Genomic DNA, 17,785 nt, shown 5'->3' on the forward strand with positions numbered 1-17,785 from the left:
TGTTACAGGGTTTCTGTACCCCGCTTCAATTAATATTCCGGGCGTTGTGCTTCTAGAAGAGAGCCAGGCCAGCTATCATCACAGACAATACCTGATCAAGTGGAATTGTGTGTGTGTGTGTGGCAGGGGGGGGGGCGGGAAGAATGGAGGAATGGAGTCTTTTTTTTCCCTTGCATCAGGCGAAATTCCTTGCCATGGATGGCATTTAGCAGAGCATCTGCTGGGACAGATGAAAAGACCTCTATTAAATATCCCTGGTGGAACAGAATATCGGAATATAAAATTATACCTCACTCATAGTTGAAATTAATTGCAATATTACCTCTGGCTCCATTTTGTTATGCTAATTCCCAGGGTTGCCTTTGATTGTTCCAATCCCTAGTTTTAAATTTTCATTTTGTAAAATGCTTTTTCTTTAGCAGATATTTTTACAAAAAAAAAAACACACGGTGGTCAATATTCAGTGCCATGATTCCCTAACGAACTTTAAACCCATCTTCAGTATTCCAACCAAAAAAAACAACCCAATGGCATTTTTTTATTCTATGAAAATGCTGATTATCATGTAATATAGCAAATAAGCTTGCAAAGCATACAGTATTCGACTGATGCCTGTTTAAGCTTGTGCTATTTCCTCTCTTCCCCAATTCCAGTTCCCCTCCCCCATTGCTGGCTATAGCTTGCACAGCACACAACCCACATGCTTAGGAGTCTAATGAATAAGGATTGAAAAAGTAACCAATGAAACAGAGCAAATCCCTCTTTTAACCATCCTTCAGAGCAGTACAAGAAGTGGGTATCTGCTGATCTCTCAAGGGATTTTTTTTAAAAAAAAAAACCTGGTTTCATTTAGCATGTCCACCAATTGTGTTAAAAAAATAGATACATTTAAGAGGAACATATTATTACTGTACTATCCTAGAAAAGAGAAATTAAAAAATTGGTAGTATGTAGACTGGGACAACACTTTGACTTCATTTGTGTTTACTATATTGTGAATTGTCCCTGATGCTCATGAAAATCATCGGTGTTGTGTTTTATGGAAACCATCTTTATATCTAAGGAAGGATATCAGTGAAGATTGTAATATGCTGCTGCAGTCAAAATTAAAAGCAGCTTTGCCTCTGCCCTCAATGAATGAAGGATAAGACTTCATATTTATGGGTTGTCTCCATAGAAACAGGAGTGGATCCCCAGAAGGCAAGGCAGGGGAGAGAGCATGGATGGATTATGCCAAGGGGGAAATCATCAGAATAACTATATCATAACAGCAAGCAGCAAAATATTGCAAAACTGGCAGAAGTCCATGAAGCAGCACAGATGATGATAAGAAAGAAGAGGGGCTGGTTTTATGATCAGTTGCAATACAACTACAATCCCAAACAATTTGCAAAGAGTTCTGATTGGGCCATAATCAAGATAATCCTGAGGGTGGCGTTTCTGTTATTATTTTAATGATCAGAAAGTATAGGAGTTTCACATTTTGGGAAGAAACTACAGAATAGAGCAATTGGACTGAGCCTAAAGGACTCTTTCTAAGTGGTAGTCAAAGTCTCGCCAGGAGTTTTCTGACCTTCATCTGCATAATGAATTATTTTATGTTATTATTTTACTCCCGTCTTAAGAAACACAATTCTGGCTGGCTCACAACAGTAAAAAAAACAACAAAAAAACCTAAAATCCAGGAGAGCATAAACCAAAACTGGTCCCTCAACCATTCATTCTCCTTTAATGCAGCCAACCCTACCATCTTTAGGCTCCAGTCTCACCCAATCCCAGCCCTTCACCCCGCAGCCAAATATTCCCCATTTTGTCTCGCAAACATTGGCTAGTGTTTTAACAAATACACAGCACACAAATAGTCTGGAAGTGGAAGATGGGCAATTACTGGCAGGAGGGCAAAGTACAAAAGCAGGGTATCCCAGAAAGAACTCCTCAAGAAGCCAGAGGTTTGCACAGTCCCTTTTATGATCTGTTGAAATCCTTTCCCAAACAATCAAAACATGAATCACTACTTGACTATTATATGTTGAATGAAAACTCTGGCGCTTCTTCCCGTGTCAAGAATTAAAAGTTGAACTGGCTCTTGGCAGCCACTGGTCTGAGCTCCCAGGATGGGAAAGTTGGTCACTCTGAAATTTGATGAAATAAAAGTCAACGCATTGACTGTAAATATGGCCAAGAATACTGGGATCTTGAATTCAGCAGGAGTCCCATGGATTTCTCATCCGGTACTCCTCAAGGACTGCAAAGTGACATTTGCAGGGAGCAGGAGAGAAAATTTCATAAAGATAGTAGAACAGCATTAAAGTATGGTTTGGTTCAAAAGTTACTATTTGGATTGATTATTTTCCTCTGTTACGGTATACGTGAATGGGATCTTGCTCTCCTTTTTAAGATTGCAAATGAGGGTAACAGTAACTACGGCAATGTAAGACTAAAATAAGGCCTATTCACTTAAATATTCATTATAGCACAGGGGATGAAGTGTCTCTGTATTCGCAAAATCTTTCTCCTCTGCCTGATCCGCTTCAAAAGCAACACAATGATCAAAACGTTTCTCCTGGTTAATTACTCTCTACTGGAACAGGGATAGACACCGTCAGCAGAAATCTGGCTGAAACCTCCCTGTTAAAGAGTACCCATCAGTGTATCCCATGGGGAAGATGACATTCCTCTAAGCTCATTAATGGTTTAACTACAAAATTATGATGATCTTGGAGCCAGGGTTTTAAAAATATGGCATCCCCCCCCCCTTTTTAGCAAAAGAAAAACGTGATAATTCCCTCCCCTCACTACCAGTTCTTTTTCTGCATGTTGGTTTACCTGGGATTGTCCCATCAACAACTTAAATTATGTTTCTGCAAGCAGTGGATACTTGTCCTATACAGCAAGAGCAGCTTTGTTCCTAAGGGGGGGGGAGGGGGAAATGACAAAAGCCCCAAGCTGCCTTGCAAAATGAGGCCAGTTGTCAAGAATCCCGTTTTTCCTTGCTTGGACATAATCATGTACAAGTATGGGTGCTTTTTCTCCATTAGAGGGCACCGAATCAGTGACAACAAAGGCTTGAAAGAGGATGACATATCATTTTGATTCTCAGTGTCTGACTCCTCTGTTCAAACTGCAAACACTAGTGCTTTTAGCCTAGGAGGTTCCTAACATGTTGGTCAAAGACCGGTCACACTTAACACTCATTTCTGCTAATTGATGGGCCTATTAAGACCTGCTTTATAGCTGAGGGCAGGCCTTGAGGGCAGGCCTTGAGTCACTGCTTATAGTTTACAAAAAAACATTGAGCTCAGTACACTGAAGTGGGAATGAGAAGACACATTCCAATAAAACCAAGAGCATTTGTCCCAGAAGATTTTAAACCATCTGCATCCTGCCAAAGAGATCACAATCACCATCATGCTCCATCACAGTCTTTAAGAGGAATCAGGAATTCTCAGTTAGAAGAAGAACTGGATATGCTCAAATCTGTCCATTCCATCCTGGAATTCTCTGTCCACGGAGATTCAATGGGGGCTGATCTACACCTCACAGTCTGAGTAAGCATGTGAATTACCTGCTTCCCCAACCAACCCCACTTATTTTGCTGACCCAAGAGCCCCCTCTCTACCCATTCTTGCTGAAAAAATGTATTAACATATTCCCCATATTTTGAGGTAGGCAACAGACCAAAACTGCATTGTAAATCCTAAAGCAAGCTTAATTTCTGGCTTAAAAATAAAAAGTTCAAGACCCAGAAACTCTTGGGATTATCCATTGCAGTTCTTAAATCTCATCCATCCAAATATAACTACTTTGGACACAGATTGTTGTTATTCTACCAGACTTCATATAGAGAGCCAGTTTGGTCTAATGGTTAAGGCACCAGGCTAGAAACAAGGAGTCTGTGAGTTCTAGTCCTTTTTAACTTTTTAGGCTTGATGTTATTTATCCAAGACTTCCTCACCTTTTCATATCAAGTTAGTGGTCAGACATCTAGTTTAGAAACTGTTGCTTTAAGCAAATAAACAAACAAAAGGTGGTAACTTTGCTCGTATTCCTTGCAAGACAAATAGATCTGTCCAGGCTGAATTGGTGATCTTTAGAATTATATGTGATTTTTAAGAAAACCTTTCCTTAGGGGGAAAAGATGTAGATAAGGTAAAGGTAAAGGTAAAGGTTCCCCCGCACATGCGTGCTAGTCGTTTCCGACTCTAGGGGCCGGTGCTCATCTCCGTTTCAAAGCCGAAGAGCCAGCGCTTCTCCGAGGACGTCTCCGTGGTCATGTGGCCGGCATGACTAGATGCCAAAGGCGCACGGAATGCTGTTACCTTCCCACCGTAGGGGTCCCTATTTTTCTACTTGCATTTTTACGTGCTTTTGAACTGCTAGGTTGGCAGAAGCTGGGACAAGTAACAGGCGCTCACTCTGTTACACGGCACTCGGGATTCGACCCGCCAAACTGCCGACCTTCTGATCGACAAGCTCAGCGTCCTAACCCACTGAGCCACCGCGTCCCTTTTATAAAAGATGTAGATACTTCACAGCAAATGCTTAATTTTCCTGGATGCTTCAAAAGTAAAAAGAAAAGTAGGGGAAAGGAAGCTCCTTTACGGTCCAGATATTAGGGTTCCCCAGTCTTCAGTAGCTCAAGCCAGCATGGCTGGTAATGATGGATGCTGGAAGCTATAGGATAACCAACATTTGGAGGGCTGCCAACCTTCTGTACCTGTGTTAAACAGCCCAGTTTGATGCTATATTGCACTATCTCAGTGATGTAGAACCTTTTAGAGACCGAGTGCCCAAACTGCAATCCAAAACCCACTTATGTATCGTTGGGTGCCGGGTGGGCGTGGCGTTGAGTGGGCGTGGCTGCAGTGGTCATGGCAGACTGGGTGGGACTAAAAAGTTCAATCAATCAATTCCAACTTTGCGAGATCTTTTTTCCTGCAAGAAGTTGAAATTGACTGATTGAATTTTTTTTTTTTCACACAGCGGTGGAGGCCTAAAGCGAAAAGGTTTTATAAAACCCAGCTGAAGGCCTAGGACTGGGGCAACAGTGCACGTGCCCACAGAGAGGGCTCTGCGTGCCACCTGTGGCACGCGTGCCATAGGTTCGCCACCACATCACTATCTAATGTAGAGGTCCCCAACCTTTTGGGCATCAGGGACCGGTTCCATGGAGAAAGGTTTTTCCACAGACCGGAAAGTGTGTGGTTGTGTGCGCTGTGTGCATCCCATGGATGGAGCTTTGCTTGTTTGTGCGGACCAGTTGCTGGCATGCTGTGGCCCGGTACTGGTCCAAGGACCAGGGGTTGGGGACCCCTGATCTAATACATGCTAAAAGAGTGCCTATCAGTTTGGCCACTAATGCAAAAATCATAATAGATGCTGTGTGATGGAGAAATGATGGTTTGGAAAGGAAGTGTGAGTTAAAATAGTTTACAATTGAAACAGGAAATTAAAACCAGCATGTTTTATTCCTGCTGTGTCCTACTAATCGGCATAACAAGGCCTTAAGGAAAGCTCCCATTTTAAAAAATCCAGCAATCATCTCAGAGAGGGCTTGGTCTTTCATTCTGGAATTCTGTCCGAAAGCAAAGATGAAAAGGAGTTGTTTCTGTACTAGCTGGGATTATATTATACTGCTGTTGCCCCTACCGCAGCCTCTGTAAGAACGGTGCTGTGGAATGCCACTTGGGGCTTAATGTACGGGAATAAATCCTGAAGGGCCAAAGGATTATCCCTGCAGGAACATGTTATGAAAGCAAATCCATTTTCCTCAGTCTCAGCTTCACGTTCCCTCCGATACCTTCCACATCATTTAGCAGTAAAAAAAAAAATATCCACCTAGAGAGGCAAGGAGGTGGCAGCAAGCATATGGGACTGTAAAAGGAAAGAATGGAAGAAAAGGTGGGTTGGTTGGGTAAAGGTAAAGGTAAAGGTTCCCCCGCACATGCGTGCTAGTCGTTTCCGACTCTAGGGGCCGGTGCTCATCTCCGTTTCAAAGCCGAAGAGCCAGCGCTTGTCCGAGGACGTCTCCGTGGTCATGTGGCCGGCATGACTAGACGCCAAAGGCGCACGGAACGCTGTTACCTTCCCACCGGAGTGGTCCCTATTTTTCTACTTGCATTTTTACCTGCTTTCGAACTGCTAGGTTGGCGGAAGCTGGGACGAGTAACAGGCGCTCACTCTGCTACGCGGCACTCGGGATTCGACCCGCCAAACTGCCGACCTTCTGATCGACAAGCTCAGCGTCCTAACCCACTGAGCCACCGCGTGTGTAAGGCCTAGTTAATCTTGCCTCCATTCAGGTAAGATGATTTGATGCATTTATTTCTTTGTTTTTGACAACACCAGCAATACTTAACATAGGGGCCTGATTTATTTATTTTTTTTAAATGAAGCGGAGCTCCTGCTTCAAAGTTTGAAATTAAAGTACTGGTTCTAACTATGTGCTCTTCCCTTCACCCTTTTTGATACTGTTCTACATTTCACAGGCCAAGAAGTTCATGTTACCTTTCTCTGTAAATCAAATGAAACTCAGCTGTCATTCCAGTGCAAATCGACAGCAAGCTCAACTTTTGTGCTTGATTAAAGCCAAGTTGGTACGATATCCAAGTTTCAGAAAGTGCTTAAATGATGCAAGGAGATTCATCAGTTGTGCATCCTGTAAAATGCAACATTACAATTGCAAGAAAAAATAATTTGCCTTTGGAGGCAGAAAAAAACAGTTTGTTTCAACGCTGAGGTTGCAATGTGCATAAGTGCACACATAAGTGAACTGCGGATACCATACTTGTATATCTGATCAGTCTGACTGCAGAGGGTAAAATGACATGGGCAGCACATTTGGATTGAACTGCACATCACAGCAGAGTTTAGCTATCTTTTATTGAATTAAGCATAAGTAGCTGGACTTGATAAGACAAAAGCAGATAAATTACACTGTTGTATATGAGGTGTAAACCCCACCATTCTAAACATAATTTTAACGACTAAATGCAGCCCCCAAATTAGAACTGGAAATATTTTGTCCTGTACATTTTGGACAACCTCTAAAGATTAAACATATTCTAACAAGAGGAAGGTAACTGCTATTCTATTATGATTGCTGCATGGGTAGGCTGCTTAGAGTCTGGAATTGAAGTGGCATAAATAATACAGGGAATTTTTAAAAAAACGGATAGAACTGTGCAAATCTTTAAAGGGTGCTTCATTTCATCAAAGATTTGAGTGAAGTTCCCCTTGGATTAGGGGACGGTTAAATGATGATGGTTAAATTAGAAAAATGAAGCAAAGGTATTGTATTAATTGACCCTAATTAATTATACTGTGGCTAATATTAAAATAGATATATAATCATAAGTATAGGTGTGATGGTTTAAGATGCTGAAAGCTGACAGCCTGGGTTTAAGACCCAAGCATTGCGCAACAGGGTGAGCTCCTGTTACTTGCCCCAGCTCCAGCCCACCTAGCAGTTCAAAAGCATGCTAATGCGAGTAGATAAAGAGGTACCACTTCCGTGGGAAGGTCACAGGGTTCCATGCCCCTCAGTGTACACTCATGCAGGCCACTTGACCCCAGAAATGTTTTCAGACCACACTGGTTCCCTCAGCTAAGAAACGGAGATGAACAGCGCCCCCTAGAGTTGGACACGACTGGACAAGGGAAACCTTTACCTCCATACAATAAAATTGACAAATATAACTTTAGCATTATGTAAGTAATACACTAAAACTCAAATACTTTGGCCACCTAATGAGAAGGAAGGACTCACTGGAGAAGAGCCTAATGCTGGGAAAGATCGAGGGCAATAGAAGAAGGGGACGACAGAGAATGAGGTGGCTGGATGGAGTCACTGAAGCAGTAGGCGTGAGCTTAAATGGACTCCAGAAGATGGTAGAGGACAGGAAGGCCTGGAGGAATGTTGTCCATAGGGTCGCGATGGGTCGGACACGACTTCGCAGCTAACAACAACAACAACAAAGTAATACACTAATAATTATTCTATTACTATAATATTGATACATTAAACATTTTCCTACTTTATTCCAACATTAAACAACAGGGCTGGTTTCTGAAGCATACTAAAGAGCACAGTTGTTTTAAGGTGTATTGATGACTGAAACTAATCTCCCTTGTTCTTTTGTGTGGCAGTTGCCAGGAGTCAACACACTGACATGAAGTGGTTGTGGTGTGTGCACATGCATGCATGCACGCGCACACATACACACCACTTCAAGTCAGTGTGCTGACTTCTGGTGGCTGCCAGTTGTCTTGGCAAGCCTTTTCAGAAGTGGTTTGCCCTTGCCTCCTTCCTAGGGCTGAAAGAAAGGGACTGGCCCAGGATCACTCAGTTGGCTTTCTTCCTAAGGCAGGACTAGAACTCAAGTCTCCTGGTTTCTAGCCTGCTACCTTAACCATACTACACCAAACTGGCTTTCTGTTCTTCTTACTGCTCTCATATAGATAAACCTGCCTGTGGATTTTAGGCTCAGGCAAAAGTAGATTGGCATGTTTTTAACAATTATCCCAATGCAGTGCCACTAAGTGGAAAAGAACTCATATATATAAAATGACAAAAAAAATGACTTACCCATCCATCTCTCCATTACTACTCAATCTACACTGTTATTTCAGTTTCTTCCATAGACACAGCTCCCGAGATAACATTTTGGTTTTCAGAAAGGGAGAGAGTTGTGGACTTTTTTTAAAAAAATAATAATACTTCAGTCATTATTCAATTAAGCTTGGAAGGAACACGTTCATAATCTCCAGAGACCAGAAGATAGAGCCAACCTAACTTGGCTTCCTGAGGAGAAGCCAAACAATCAAGCAGGAAGTAGATACACTCATTGCACACCCTAATATAGCATTCAACAGGATTTATTCTAACCATTTGTTGAATAAGCCATAATCTGTGAGGCAATAAATATGACCACAGTAGCTAAGTTTATACAACATGCAAGCCAAAATCCACTAAGTATAATATTAAGACCTGCCGTGTTGGGTGGCAAAACTCTGCGTAAATACTAGATGGCATTAGTTAGTGGTCATCTGGATTTTTAGTGGTTGCCATGGTTAGGTGAATCCAATGAGGGAATAATATAAAACATGAAAAAAAGATATAAATATGTAATAGTGATTAAAAATAACCCTATATACTGGGTGATTTTACAAATGTGATTTCTTTCCACTAATATATGCTAGCTTTCATAGTTCAGTAGTCCTTGCATTATAAGGAATTTCCATTAATAAAAACAGTGTTGAGTTTGAAATAGGGGAGGCAAAGCAAAGGGTCGTGAATAAATCCCTTGGGTTACCAAAGCATGTAATTCTGAATTAATGATGTCCAGATTTGGGCATTTAAAATGACCAAAGATGACGGGGGGAAAGAATAAAATAATGATTTGATAGAAAGAAGGACAGAAGGCACGACTATGTGTTTTCTTCTCTTTTCACTCCTTTTCTTTTTCTTACTTTTTATTTTGATTTGATTTAGTTTTGTATACTGTGAACAACTCTTTAATATATACATAAAACAAATGTATGTTGCTTTTGAGCTTTTCAAGTTTAAAAATGTATCTATTGCATTTGCCCAAACCCATCACTTTTCCCACAGCCGTTTTAAACATCCTGAACCAATTCTGTTCCTGTCAGGGCAATATATACACATCGGCTTCATTGCCTTCTGGAATGAATAAAGTTTCTGATTTTAAACACCTCCACCTCCCTCCCTCCCTCCCCCCCCCAAAAAAAAAACCCTAAGAGAAGAAAATTTTGAGACCGTAACTCTCCCAGAAGAATCTTCTTAAAGAGCAGGCAAGAAAGTGGTGGGGTTCATTGGCCTCACCTCAGACATCTGGTTGTGCTTAAAATGCATGTAGCTCATGGGGGAGGATGCGCTGCCTTTCAGATAAGGAGGGGTGGGGGGAGAGGAGGGAAATAAACCTCTCAGTACACTGATAAAAGCAGAATAAAGCTGAAGCCAGAAGCCCTGGAAGAACAGATGCACCCCCCCCCCCAAGATGTAGCAACCTTAGGGAAAACAGACAAAAAAGAAGAAGTTGGTAGAACCCAAGAACCTTTTTGCATTGCACACGACCAACTTGCCTTTATGACTTTATGAATAGAAGTCCCATTGCGCACCTTAAAATGGAATTGCCAGAAGAAAGAAACACGCAGAAGTGGGCTCTCTTTATCTGATTTCATGCATTTCAAATGGTTCATTTAGTGTATGCTTCAGAAACCTACGTATTTTGTCTCCAATACCTAAAGAATTCACCAAAGGCTCAAAAGCAGAGTTTGGTAAAACATTGCTAACGGTACAGTGCATATTTATAATGTGTATGAATATATCTGTGGGCATATATGTCTGTCACACACACCCCTTAAGGGCCATTACAGGTAGTCCTCAACTTACAACGATTCGTTGAGTGACCGTTCGAAGTTACAACGGTACTGAAAAAAGTAAGTTATGACTGTTTTTCATACTTATGACCGTTGCAGCATCCCCAAAGTCACGTGATCAAAATTCAGATGCCTGTCAACTGACCCGTATTTATTTATGTCCCGGGATTGCATGATCCCCTTTTGTGACCTTCTGACCAGCAAATGGGGAAGCCAGATTCACTTAACAGCCATGTTACTAATTTAACAACTGCAGTGATTCATTTAACAAAGAAAAGTCGTAAAATGGGGCAAAACTCACTTAACAAATTTCTCACTTAGCAACATAAAATTTGGGGCTCAATTGTGGTTGTAAGTTGAGGACTACCTGTATTAAAAAGTCCTGCATGAGTCAAGTCCAGAAGCCATTTCCACTGAATTGCAGCCAAATGGCATTTGATTTACACCATTAGTAAAGCTGCCACAATGTTCCCTGGTGTCTTGAGGTGCAAAGAAACAAGCTAGGACTATCAAAGTGCTGGGAATGCATGCCATAAATCTTCAGGATGCAGCACTTGAACCCCTAGCAGCTTCTAGGACTAAACTCTTTGGATTTCTAACAAAGTGTTAGGAATATAATTCTGGGCAGCAAAAATCCAGACAATCAGGATGGTTCCCCAGATAGCTGCAGAAACACCCATGGGCAACTACGGTAAATAAGGATTTATGTGGGTCCTGAATAGTCAACATGGGGGAAAGTTAGGAATACATACGGTCTGCCTTTTCCCAAACTGAACTAACAGAGAAAATTATGGAGAAGCAAACAAAAAATCTTTCTTCATTAATGGGCAGTGTGTGTTAATTAAGGAAGTGGTCCTTGACCCCTATAAAAGCATTCTGCTTAAGCTAATTCGTTAACCTAAGCAATTATTAAGTGAGTGGATTTGACAATTAGTGATCCACATAGTGCACACATGGATACACACACACACACACTTATAGTTAAGGATGCTTGCAGGGTCAAGTGCCATGTTGTTTATAAGTGGGTATTTAATCTTCAACCATTTGCAACTGAAGAATCAGTAACCTATTGTGTCAGTCACCCTGTCCTCTGAATTATTGTCCTTATAAAGCTAAAATGGGGGTTGGGGTGAAATACAAGTACAAATAGGTTGAAAATGGAAAGTCAAGGAACAGAATTTATAGATTAAGGATTTTTTTACCTTTACGCCATCCTTCAAGCAGTGGATGGGCTCAGGCAGGAAGCAACTGGGCTGAGCTGCAAAGTTACACGTCCACTGACACAGTCATTTGACAGCATAGGTCAAGGGCAACAGAGCCTAACAGTATGGACCAGTGAGGAATTGTTATGGACCCATCCCTTTCTCATCCTTGGAGCTGGTCTCTTTTGGTTGCTATTCACAGTGGCCACCGATCTCTACTTATCACATAATTTTATCAGGCTACCTGCCACAGGAGGAGAGCCATTTCAACATGAGATACAGAAATAGCATGGAGTCCAGCTAGTTTTGTACACTGAAGAAATGCACCCACCTCTACCAGAGATAATTTATCAGGATGGGGAAAAAGACCAAAAGACAATAGATTAGCCCATCACTTTCAGAACATGCCAAAGACTCTTAAGCGGTCTTCATTATTTGGATGTGAAGCTTGGAAGATTGAGGTTCTTATAAGATACATGAGATAAAAGAAACACAACCAATACCTTATATATTTAACCATCCATCCATCCATCCGTCCACCCTTTCCATGGCCATTCATGAATGCACCTTAAGAAATGGCAGACTTGAGAGCAAGTTCCCCAAAATGGCAACTCAGTTTTCTTGCAGCGGCACAACTATGGAGTCAAGAGGGTTTCAATTAAAGATGTGAATCCCGTTTCTAAGCTGGAGTGGTCTCTAAACTCAAACAGGCAATGCTCCTGTATCAGGCCAGCAGAGCCCAAGGGGGACACAATGGAGTCTTGTTTCTGGTAACTCGAGAAGCGTTATTCTTGGCTCTTTAATTTTAGACTCCAACACACTTGCATTCCTGAGCATTACAATGGCATATATTTATACTGTGGAATGCAGGGCCCGGTGCTAATTTAATAGGCCCTGGGTGACCAAAAGCTGCTCTCCTCACTGGCTTGACACAGAGATAAAACTGGAACAGGCGAGGTTTATGGAGCTTACAAATCCTGGCATTTGTCCCCTTCTCTCCTATACCCTGTAAAAGGCTGAACTGACAATCCCTGTAAATTCACTGACCACTTGAATGGACAGGCCAGCTGCCGCTAATGAGAAATGTGATGGAGACAAAATTGGAAGTGTTGCAGCATGACTGGAAAGCCCAAGGCAAAGGAGAGAAAGATCTCCCCCACACACACACACAAACACACCCCATCCTCCTGCTGCAGCAGACTTACGGGGGCTTATTTTGCAGCACAGTAGGTCTTTTGTTGCCTTGATGGAAAGTCTCGCTAGATGAACAGAGGTGCCCAGATGTCATGGATATCAGCACACAGCATTTATTATTACAGCTTGTCATAGAAGCCACAGCTAAGAAGAACATTTATGTATCCCCTCTCCACTTTTTATTATTATTTTCTTACTTAGGACTTTTTCCAGATGTTAACCAAAAAGGTAGTAATAATTGCTTAAGTCAAATAGTCCCTGACTCTTATGATATTACACTGCTTGTTTGGCTTCTTTTTTATTTTAAATAAAGAATGGATCTATAAACTGTAGATGTGATATATTAAAAGGTCAAGGTAGTTTTCATGCCTCTGGCTGAGTTACCTTTTGAAATGAACATTGCATGGAGACTAAGTAACACTGCAGGATTGTAAAATGCACAAAAAGGAAAGAGAAATCCAGTACAGAAAAGATTATGCTGAGGGGAGTGGTTAAGAGATGTTTTCTTCTTTTATCCTTATTTTGGATCAAAAAGATTGGCAGGTTTTTGAAATAATGTCCAAAAATTGCAACAGAACCTGTTTAGCAGCGGCAAGAAGGCAATTCTCTCTTTTGAGTCATTTTCAATCCTTCAAAATAATAATAATAATAATAATAATAATAATAATAATAATAATAATAATAATGATGATGATGATGATGATGATGATGATGATGATGATGATGTTGGAAGGGACCTTGGAGGTCATCTAGTCCAACCCCCTGCTTAGGCAGGAAACCCTATGTTGAAAAATGGAAGACATAATAGCAGACTGTTTAAATTAATCAGCCACTGGCTTGCATGCATTTCCCTGCTCTTCCCAATATCTTTCACTTCTGCCACCAATATTTCTGCCAGCCCTCCCCTGTGAGCTTGTTACAGCTTTCTATTGGCTGATCCCCTAATCTCTCCAATGTCTTTCCATTTATGCCACTAATGATCCTGAAGCAAGAGGGAGTGAGAGATAATGAGCAAGCTTTATCTGTGATTCATCCCCCAACAGGTTTAGTTCTGTCCTGATGGCTGCTAGCACTCAGAAATATTCATGGGATTGTTATGGATCCCAAATAAATGTGACAATATGGCATTCTCCCTAAAAAGTACACAGGATCCCTCATTGACAGAAATAGCATAAAACCTCATCTGATAAGTTATAAAACAAGCAACATACAGATGATAGATCTCAAGTACTCCATTCCACAAACCTATTAGCCGGGCTATTTTTGAACCTAAGTGGAGTGCTCTTCCAGAATCCCTGGCCAGAATGAAAGGGCATCAGTATACTATAGAGCAGGGGCCTTCAAACTTGGCCCTTTTATGACTTGTGGACTCCCACTCCCAGAATTCCTCAGCCAGTGTGCCTGGCTGAGGAATTCTGGGAGTTGAAGTCCACAAGTCATAAAAGGGCCAGATTCAAAGACCCCTGCTATAGAACAATGTTTTTCAACCTTGGGAACTTTAAGATGGATGGACTTCAACGCCCAGAACTCCCCAGCCAGGCACACTGGCTGAAGTATTTTGGAAGTTGAAGTCCACAAGTCATAAAAGGGCCAGGTTTGAAGACCCCTGCATTAAGGACTGTAACTGAGAACTGTTTTTCCCACTAGCAGATGATATTGGTTGGGAAGGGAAGCACAACCAAAAGAATTTACCTATGGTTGATCTCAAATTATCCCACCTCAAAGCTGCACAATGCACCAATTGCTACTCTCATCATTATTAGGCAGTACGTTGGGGTAATTCGGTTTACTCTCTGACAATTTAGGGACTGGATAAATGTTCATTCCTACAGCTGTGTGGAAGAGCCTATGGCCCATCTTGAAACAGGTACTAATGATTCTTCTGGAATATAGTACTGCATTCCATACCTGTGCATTTTTTATTTTATTTTCCTAATCAAGAGGATTCTCATACTACAGCTAAATATTTCTTAAGTATCTGAATGCCTGAAACAACAGCTTTGATACTACTTTTTCCCATTTATGAACTTCCATTTAAAGAGCCACCAAAAAAACCTTACAACAGATTTGCAGACTGTATCATGAGCTTATGCTCTCTGTCGCTCTTTATGATGCTCAGTGCTGAAAATGACAACTTTGCCAGTGCTACCAACTAAACTTCACAGATGAACAAAGTTAAATCAATGTATTTTCTATATAAAACTCTACTATTCTAGACCTTATTTCATAATAGGGGTGTCTATAGAGGTGATTTAAAAAAATCAGAACAATGGCTGTGATGGTGATATTGAAACTCTATCTCAGCAGCTCCCAACCTTTTCTATACCCTGCACTCCTGATATATTCTCGCACCCCTTACAAAAGTTTTAAATAGTGGCAACAAGTTATGCATGTACACTATAATTTTGAAAATCCAACTTTTTGCACCCCCTGAAATATCGTCTCGCACTCCCAGTGGGTGCAAGCAACCCCCGGTTGGGAACCCCTGCTCTATCTGGTTTAAATAACTTGGACCTCTCTGCTGGAAATATTTTTGAAATGTATTATTGATGGATTGAAGTAATGAATGATATTTATGAAGGATTGAGCATGTGCAGAGGATGTGCATTGCTCTTTGTTAAGAGTTAACATTAACAATTGGGTGATGAAGCAATTCAGCTCAAAGGCTAGCTCCAAACTGGATCGTCTTGGAATTTTCTCTGCCCCGTATCTTCACTTGCAAACTTAAAACTGCAACAGACACTATTTACAGACATTGTGATGATATCTATCCCATGAATTCTCCAGCAAAATATTTACTTTTAGTCCAAAGGTCACTGGTTTTATAAACTGAGGTGGAGAACCAGAGCTGGATAAAATGCTATGGACTCTATTGAATCACACAGTTGAAAGCCATTTTTTTACTGCGTGTTAGGTGATGGATGTGTTGCAAAAAAAATGCCACAATGGAAAACTAGTTTTAAGAGGACCCTGGTGAATTCATAACCAGCTAAGTGTACTTCAACCAATTACCCAACATCAAGTCCACAACTTTTCAGGAACTTGATCATTTAGACCAGTTTTTAATCTCTTCTATCTCTTAGACTAATCTACCCTGGCAAAAAGTTTTAAGAATAAAATGGGTGGGCAAACCAAGTAGTTTGTTTTGATTTGTTGATGGGCTATAAATGAAATAAATCATTCTAAACAAACCTGTTGAGTAAGAGCATGGAACCTGGTGGTTGCACACCAAGCATGATTGGCTCAGAATAAGTGAAAATGTTTGGCCTCATCTATTTCTTCCAATGCTCATTACTGCAGCAAAGCTAGAAAGTTGGTAAGACTAGAAACGGGTGCTTCCATCACCAGAGCCTAGGAAGCATCAGCAGCAAACCACTCAGGCCCTGTAAATTATTGGTGTGGCAGGGTCACAGTTGTATGCAGCCCACGTGGCATGTGATGGGAAGCCATTCAGGCGCCTGCAAAGAGATTCAAACTTTTGCCAAGCGCAGGGCAGGCAGCTAATTGAGAGAGGAGCAGCCTTAGCAGATAAGGGAAGGGGTCAAAGCCACAAAAGCTAAATCCTTGACCTGTTATTTAAAGGGTCAGGTAGAGTTCAATAGACTACTCTGGACCAATTCACTCAATTAAAATATTAAAAGTCCAAGTCAGAAACTCAGAGATTGGAGCTAAATCTTACTTCTTTGGCAAACTCCCCCCCCTGTGTGTGTGTGAGAGAGAGAGGGGGGGGAGAAACCAAGATTATTGCAGCCTTCCTGGAAAGCAGCAAGAAAAGAGGGGGGAAAGTCTTCTGCAAACTGGGAAAGAGGTGGGATTTTCCAATAACCTTAAAGGTAAAGGTAAAGGTTCCCCCGCACATGCGTGCTAGTCGTTTCCGACTCTAGGGGCCGGTGCTCATCTCCGTTTCAAAGCCGAAGAGCCAGCGCTTATCCGAGGACGTCTCCGTGGTCATGTGGCCGGCATGACTGGATGCCAAAGGCGCACGGAACGCTGTTACCTTCCCACCGGAGTGGTCCCTATTTTTCTACTTGCATTTTTACATGCTTTCGAACTGCTAGGTTGGCAGAAGCTGGGACGAGTAACAGGCGCTCACTCTGTTACGCGGCACTCGGGATTTGACCCGCCAAACTGCCGACCTTCTGATCGACAAGCTCAGCGTCTTAACCCACTGAGCCACCGCGTCCCCTTAACCTTAATAACAGCTAAATTCAGAACTGGTGATCATCAATGCCAAGTGATAACATTTGCTGGAATTTCAGAAGCAGACAGTCCCTCCTGCTCCAGGGAGATCATTTATGTCAGAGAAGATAATATCTATAAAAATGTTTTGCATTTGTGGCAAGAAATATAAATCTGCAAGTCTCCCTCTCCATATTTAAAAGCAGAATAATTTGGGTCAGAGAGAGGGTGGCTGTGTTATAGCTAACCCATTCTTTCTCTACTTTGGCCCCAATCCGATCAAGAGATTCACCAATGCTTGAACAAAAAGAACTGTCTCTGATGCCTGTCTCAACCTGTTGAGCGTCTTCTGATATTGTCTTTGTCTGTCTTAAAAGGCAAAAGATGCTTCCAGAGGTTTCTCAACCTATGTAAAATCTTTTGGTGAAGGTGAATGCAGAATGAAATCATTCTAAGTGTTATTTTTTTTAAACAAAGAGATGTCACAATAAAGCAGAATTTTTTTAAAAATGGCAAAATGTTGGTGGTGCAGTAGGGTGGGATACATTACAGAGATTGACCAAGGAAGCAGATTGTAGATTAAGAGCATATTACACAAACATACTAAGAAAAACTCTACTACCATTTGGGGGCAGGGAGGAAATTCAGAAGGTAGAATTTGGAATGGAAAACTGCAAGTGGAAGGCAGGATTTGATTTATAAATTGCCTCACCCCAGGCAAGCATCTCCTGCTTTTGCCTTCCAGATGATCTTCTCCAGTTTTCTTTCCAGGGTCCAAGATAAGTGCCTGCAAGGGGAGACATTTGCTT

Source organism: Vipera berus (assembly GCF_964194415.1).
Source record: "Vipera berus genome assembly, chromosome: 2".
NCBI lineage: Eukaryota > Metazoa > Chordata > Lepidosauria > Squamata > Viperidae > Vipera > Vipera berus.